We start from the raw sequence: 7,350 nt of genomic DNA on the forward strand, positions 1-7,350 counted from the left end.
AGACGAGCCTCTAGAATAGATCTCAAACAGCACGGGCGTGTACAGTAAAACAATATCGAAACTCTTAGCAAACACTAGAAGGTTATGAAAAGGAGATCCACAGGAGGGGAGTGAAACTTGGTCGGTACGTTACGTCAGAAACCCTTTTGGATCTCGTCAAAACACCTCTCCAAGCCAAGATTGCGAGGAGTTTCCTTGCTCGGTAGCCCTGTATACAAACCTTTTGAGTAGAAGTCGCCAGGAGAAGTCGTCGATGGTCTGGAGATCTAGGTGTGGAAGTCGCCTCTTTTGTCGCCTAAAACCCTAGCCGCTCCCATTGTCCCGATCTGTTGATCTTTAGATAATAACACTTACTTGCAGTCTATGTATTTAAATAAAAATGAGTATTACATCTTATTGCATTCATTCGCTAAGTGAGTACTGCATCATAATCGTAAATTATATATATATAACTTTTTTGCTGAGTTATGATGCAAAACTATATGAGTCAACACTCTCAGTTTCATCTACAAATCTAAGATCTGCAAGCATTAACGGCAAGGAAACAAATGAAATTACTAAAACAAAATACCCAAAGATGTAATCTCACAAATTTATTATATCAAGTCTAGAATTTGGCAATCTGCAATAGAATCCAAGACCCATGAACTGTTTGCAGTTCTTGCTCCTGCTCTCCAAGACTTCAACATCAATTCGTCTTTGTGTCAGAGTTTTCTTCTTGCTTGGCTCAAAACTACACACTATAACCGTTCAAGTCATCATTAGAAATGGATCGCCTCCATTGTTCCTCCTGCTACTATATCTTGAAGATATCCTTTGTAAGCAAGCTTGAAATATCCAATAATGTAAAACTTCAGTCCATTATAAAGTTTTGGTTTCTATGTATTGGTAAATTAAACTGTTACGATGTTCATATTCTCAAGTCTGTTGGAACATATATACAGAGAGATAAACGAATCTAACCTTGTTCAAGGCTATGTTTTTCAGACATGCATTGATCCCTGCAAGAAAAGATATAGAGACACTTTGGAAAGTTTGTGATTTGATCAAAATCGCAAACAAAAGAGTAAAAACAACCATATTTCTCTTCATTTGCAAGTCATGAACAACATAGAACATATTTCTTGGGTAATCCATGAACAGGCTTGCTCTGGAGCTAAATGATGTCAGTCTTTTTGGATACTTGATTAGGCTGAGAGTGTTGTGGCCTAGAGAAAGTGATTGTAAGCAATCTATTTTCAAAAATAAGAATCACCTTATAATTCCTATCAACACATGAAAATGACAATACCCTTTACTGGGAATACGCTTGCATTTTATTTCTTTTGGATTAGTCTCTCCACAGGGGAACTTAGAGGATGCATTTGAAGGGCATAGCATTACAAAGTTCATCTATTGATAAGAAAAGGTGTTAAAAAGGAACTATCATATATATAATCTATGCAACACTTACATGGTCCCATCTGCATTTTGGCATCAGTTTTGCACATTTAACGTGAAACTTTTCTTGCAACTCGCATTGTATCAACCGAGTGATGCACCTTTAGTCGACAGCCACTGCTAGTTATTATCCGCCTTCTTGTCAGCTCCGAAGCTAGGTTGACTGCGATAAGGTTGTTGAAGTATACATTTAGAGTCTTGTAAATGTAATAAAGTTTCTTATATTAAGTCAGTGAGTATCAAAAGCATATGTATGAACATTTACTACTATTCACATTTCTTACCATTAAGCACTGTTTTTGTTAAACCACCCCCCCCACTAAAATCTGCAAAGACAGATTCACTTTTATGGTGGTAAGTTATTTCTCCCGATTCTTGTCAATGAAACATTCCAATTAATTAATTGGTTAAAATCACCTAAAGGTCTACATTTAGGACTATAGTGTGAGTTAGTGAAGCCTATCTCTGTGTCTTCTGAAGACTGACAAAGGCGAGAAACACAGAATCAATACCAAACTGACCAAAAATCCTTAGGACTAAGATATTCCAGAAAGAAAGAAGCAATACATGTAGATCTTTTGATATTCTGATTTGGTTTGTCGATTGGATTGTGGAAGATCAGGTTTTGTGAGCTTTCTAAAGAGGATCATCAATATCAGGGGGGAAGCCGTTAAAATCATCGGTCATGATTGAAGATCACAAACATAAAGGACATATCATTGAATAGGAAAAATATTTCAAAAAGTTTCTTTTTTTTTGGGGGAAACACAAAGTTTCTGAAATTATAACTGAATCATAAAATAGTCACCATAGCCGTTTAAACTGAGAAAGCATCCAACGATTTGACCTGTCTTCTCATCGACAATTGACATGTCTTATCATCGACCTTGATCTGAAGTTTAATAACTTGTTAACTTGATGATTGAGCCTCACGTTCATGTTCAACTTCTTTCCGATCCGTCCTTCTGCTGATCCTCTCTGGTTCAGATCAAATGAAAATTAGAAAAGATTATGTTCCTAAAAGATTGAAAACGGAATAGTAGTGGGTTCGACGTAAAGGTTAAGATTAAAGGAGATGTAAGGGGAAAGCGGATGACGTTACACATGCGGTGGTCGGAGTGCTTAAGAGCCGAAGAGTTATATATTTTCACATCGTCAACCGGAAATGAAGAAGAGGGAGAGCAAAGGGCCATTCAGATTAACATTTGGGCTCGTAAAAAAAAAGAAAAGCCCAATAATACTTTGATCCGTGTGTGACGTGACAAAAACGTAACCTCCCTATTGAACGATTGACGTAAACGTCCTCCCTGAAACTCATATTCCTCTTTTATTACTTGTTTGATTATAAATCAGTTTATGCTCCTCACACGTTTTTACTTCTCTCAATACACCTTTCACATCTCCCAACTCACCTAACAATTGAAATCTAACTAAAATCTAACTAAATAGTAAATTATTATTATTCACCTCGCCATAGTTGCAGAAAACACGGTAAACTCAAATATATTGTGAATCTCAAACTTGAAGCAACATAAATCCATGGTTGGTCGTCGTTTGCGAGTCTCTCGTCCACCACAACATCACTATTGTCGCGATGTCTGTGTCTTCCTTATTCACCGCGAAAGCACGACAACTCCTCCGTGATTTCACATTCCATCAAACTTTAAAGTGTTACGGCATTCTCCTTGCGCTCAGATGCCTCGTCACTCCATTCGTGGTCATCCTCGCCATCGTGCCTTCATCCCCTACGGCGTCTCTGTCGACTTCGTCTACACCGCAGCTCATCCGCGTCCGTCAAACCCTCAATTACATCGACTTGATTTCATTTTAGACCCGCCACGATCTTGGCAGTCTCACCGATTTATGCTTCTCTTCCGTGATCGTCGGCGAACCACATCTAAGTTCAGTATATCGTTCTCTTTTGTTATGCTCTAAATTGAAGCTCATCAACAATGGCCAAGTTTTTAATATTGCATCTGTAGTCCTTAAATATTTTTCTTTTATAATTTGGTCACTAAGTTTAAAAATGTGCAGATTTTTCTTCAATATTTTCTCAGACTTTTAGATTGTGCAAATGAAGACATATATGCACTAAAATCTCTAAATTCATCTTCAAATGACATAAATGAACTTAATTAAAATACTATAAACTATTATAATACTGGTATTAAATTATATATCAACTAAGTTTTTTTGTTATTAAATTATTATGAAAAATTTACTTTTTAAGACACATTATGAGTTATCAATTACATATAAAGACACTTTGGGTCAAAATAACACTTTCTTATGTTCATTTGTCTGAATTGCCCTTTAACTAGAGAGAAAGTATTGTAACATGTGTCAAAATTATCTTCAATATTATCTAAAATTATTCTATTTAACTTTTACCTTTTGGTTTCATATTTTCTAATTCCATAAACTTAATCTTGCCTCAATTTGTCGTCATCTTCATCTCTCATCTTACACATCCTTCTGAATCTTCTTCTTCGCTAAATTTGTAGACTTTTTCTTTATAATTTTAAATCACTAATTTTTGTTATCGCGTCTTTATCTTTTTCTATTTTTTTTTTAATCTAAAATTCTTGGAAACCTGAGATTGGGAGCTAAGAAAAATCTATTCTGAAATCTCAGGTTGGAAAATTTCAGATCTTTACTACGAATACATCCAAGGTTTACTTTTAATTGAACTATGAGAATTTCATATACATATTTCTTTTTTCTCTCTCTTTTATGCTTATTTTTAATTGATATACAAGAAAATAAGAAAAAATATTTTTTTTTATTTTCTTCTTAAGCAGACAGTGAAGCCGATGTCTCTAATGCAACATTTAATTCACATGTCGCCCATGCTTTTCATATCCAGCAATTTCCATGTCCAGCAATCTCTTTGATGATGAAGAAGATAGATCCAGTGGAGGCTGTGGTGGTTATGGAGGAGAAGGTGGTTACGAAGATGGAAAACGTGAGGGTAGATATAAGAGACTCGTGGATACAATGGTGGTGGATGTGGTTATTCGAAAGGTGGAGGTTGTGGTGGTACAGTGGAGGTGGTTGTGGATACATGAGTGGAGGTTATGGTGTTAATGGATACATAGGTGGTAGTGTATACAGAGGTTGATAAAACTTCATTCACAAACTTCGTTCGTACAATCTCATCCATGGAACTTTGTTAAAAGAACTTTAGTTACAATTTTTTGGTCCATTTGAAATTAGTTATTGTTCTTTTGATGATAATTTACTATATATGAAAGAAAAGCTTGATCATCTTTTTATGAAAATGATGAACTTAACCCACTAAAACCATCTACAAGACTTTGTCCACGAAATCCCGTCTACGAAACCTCTTGTAAGATTGAAAACCTTGTCCACGAGAATTCGTCCACGAAATCTCGTCCACAAGTTCACATATCTCCCATCCACGACTGCACCATCCATATATATATATTATAAATTTTACAAGAAATATATACATTATGGATATCAAAATGTACAAGAGAAAAAATCATAATTTGTTTTACGCATAAATATAAAATTTTATACATTATAATTTGTAATAATGACCAATAAAATATGTTGGGGAAATACAAAACCAATTAATGTCAACTAAACTAATAAAACATCTAATAAGCTCCCTTTATGCTTTCATTACCGCAATCAATCTTGTTTCTTTAGCAGAAGGGTATTATGGTCTCAATATTGCATCAAAATCAGCAATTGTGTCTTACATACATAAAATGTTTAATTGAGTAAGAAAAAAGACAAATGTGTCTAAATATGTAACTCTCTCTTAAATTATATTCCTCTTCACGATCAACTTAAAAATCAATTTTGTAATGCTTTATATAATGATAATTAAGAAATTTCATAGTTTACTGCCACTACATTTTTGAATGGAATCTACCTAATTTCCAAGTATTTGTATACATATACACTACCATATATGTTGTACACATGTACACCATCAACTTTAATGTACACATGTACACTAAAACTTATAAACAATTATGCCGAATGTATCCAGGTAAATCAAAAACAAAAAAATGTATCTCAACGTTGTATTCTACTTATACATGCCTTTAATAATATACTCATGTACACATCTAAACATGTACACATGTACACTTATATATATGCACACATGTTCACATACATGACCAATAGTAAATTTTGATTATCATGATTATGAAATTATTATAAGCTTTAAAATTACTAATCAAAATTTTGTGTCTACATGATTTGTAATTACAAAAATTTTGCAAAAAAAACATTAAAATCATGTCATATTATTAGGAGCATAGTCATATTTTATGATTATAATGGTTCTTAATAACTTTTTTGTTCATTTCACTCAATTATGTGTGTATTTTGGTGTTTATTGCATTTTCATACATATTTACGTATTGTGGGGGGGCTGGATTGTACGATCTAAAAGTTTGGGCTGAAATTGAGGAGAAATATACACATTTAAAGATTTTGTGTCAAATTGAAAAGAATACTCAAGGACCTAAGTTGCAAAAAAGAAATTTGGACAGAACTCGTCGGCTTCAGAGATGTGGATGAGACGGAACGACGGCAGAAGCAAAAATGAAACGGAGGACGACGCCGAGTAGAGCTTTGAGACGAGGCTTGGCTGCAGAAATGTGTTGGTTTGTCGAAGATCTCGTCGGGCTTCAGAGATGTGCGGTTCCGTTGGAGATCTCGTCGGACTTGTTCTGGGCGTCATATGCAAGCTACTGTCGGAGTACAACGGAGATGAGTTGCAGATAACAACCACTACAAGAAAACAGCGACATACCGAGGGGAAAAATCGTCGGTATGTCGTCGGAATAACGTTATTCCGACGACATTCCGACGAAACAAGTCCTCGAAAATAACTCTTCGGAAATTCGTTTCTTCGGAATTCCGTCGGAAATAACTCCGAGGACCACCAGTTCGTCGGAAAGCTCCTCGGAATATACGGAGGGAGAACTTCCTAGGGATATTTCGATGGACTTTCCGATGGTCCAATCCTCGGAAGTTCTGACGAAATGTTCCTCGGAATTTTTATCGGGAATTTCCGAGGAACGGAGCCCTCGGAAAATTCCGAGGAATGAGTCCCTCGGTATATTCCGAAGAAGATGTCCCTCGGTATATTCCGAGGAAAAGTTCCTCGGAAATTTCCAAGGGTTCATTTCCTCGGAATTTCAAAAAAAAATATTTTTTTTAAAAAAATAAAATTTTTGAAATTTAAATTCGAAAATATAAAATTAAAATTAATATTGAAAACATATTAGATAATATTCAAAGTTGTACAAATAAAAATAAAACATTCCGAGTTTTTGAAAAAAAAAAAACTACGGGTCTTGCACATTCGGGAGCACCTCGTTCGGGTACATTTTCTGCATCATCTCCATCATTTGCTGGTTCAGCCTCCTCTGTGCCTCATAGCCCGTCTGTTGAGCCGCCATCTGGGTCTCCAAAAAAGATATGCGATCATCCTTGTCCTTCAACAGAGCCGTAAGTACTTCTGGATCAACAAAGGGCGGTGGTGCAGAAGAAGAAGGAACCGATCGGGTGCGACGACCCAAACCGACCAAACGTCCCTTCTTCTTTGGAACCGACTGAAATAGAAAATAGCCAAATTTAAATCAAGAAATAAATGAATTGAACTTTAAAAAAAAAAGAACTTACGGATTCAACGATTTCGTTGATTCGAAACCGGGACAAGTTGGTCGAAGCCATTGAATCGTCATCCTCGGTTTGAAGCTGAGACACTTCGTCTTGCACCTGAGTTTGGACGAGGATGACCACTTCCCTCACAAGACCGTCATCAATCTGGCCGGTCTTCTTGTTGGTATACGCCCTCTTCATTAGGGCGAGATCATCAACCGGCTCGAGATCATCAACCGGCTTGCCATCATTTTCTTC

The 7,350-nt window shown here is 35.9% G+C and overlaps 1 long non-coding RNA gene across 11 annotated transcripts; it reads right to left on the minus strand.

The window, feature by feature from the left end:
• Positions 1–428: 428 nt before the first annotated feature.
• On the minus strand, positions 429–5,328 carry LOC111215034. 11 transcript variants are annotated; one of them, XR_007320867.1, is made up of 8 exons: positions 2,230–5,326; positions 2,008–2,076; positions 1,858–1,921; positions 1,725–1,766; positions 1,454–1,603; positions 1,292–1,392; positions 964–1,208; positions 429–827 (listed from the first exon to the last, which is right to left on the minus strand). It is a non-coding gene; the product is annotated as an uncharacterized LOC111215034 (long non-coding RNA). The 11 variants fall into 11 exon arrangements; XR_007320868.1 differs by having other exon boundaries at positions 964–1,392; positions 2,249–5,328; XR_007320870.1 differs by lacking the exon at positions 1,292–1,392 and having other exon boundaries at positions 2,230–5,328.
• Between the last annotated feature and the right edge of the window lie 2,022 nt (positions 5,329–7,350).

The sequence above is a fragment of the Brassica napus genome, chromosome C3, assembly GCF_020379485.1.
Source record: "Brassica napus cultivar Da-Ae chromosome C3, Da-Ae, whole genome shotgun sequence".
Taxonomy (NCBI): Eukaryota; Viridiplantae; Streptophyta; class Magnoliopsida; order Brassicales; family Brassicaceae; genus Brassica; species Brassica napus.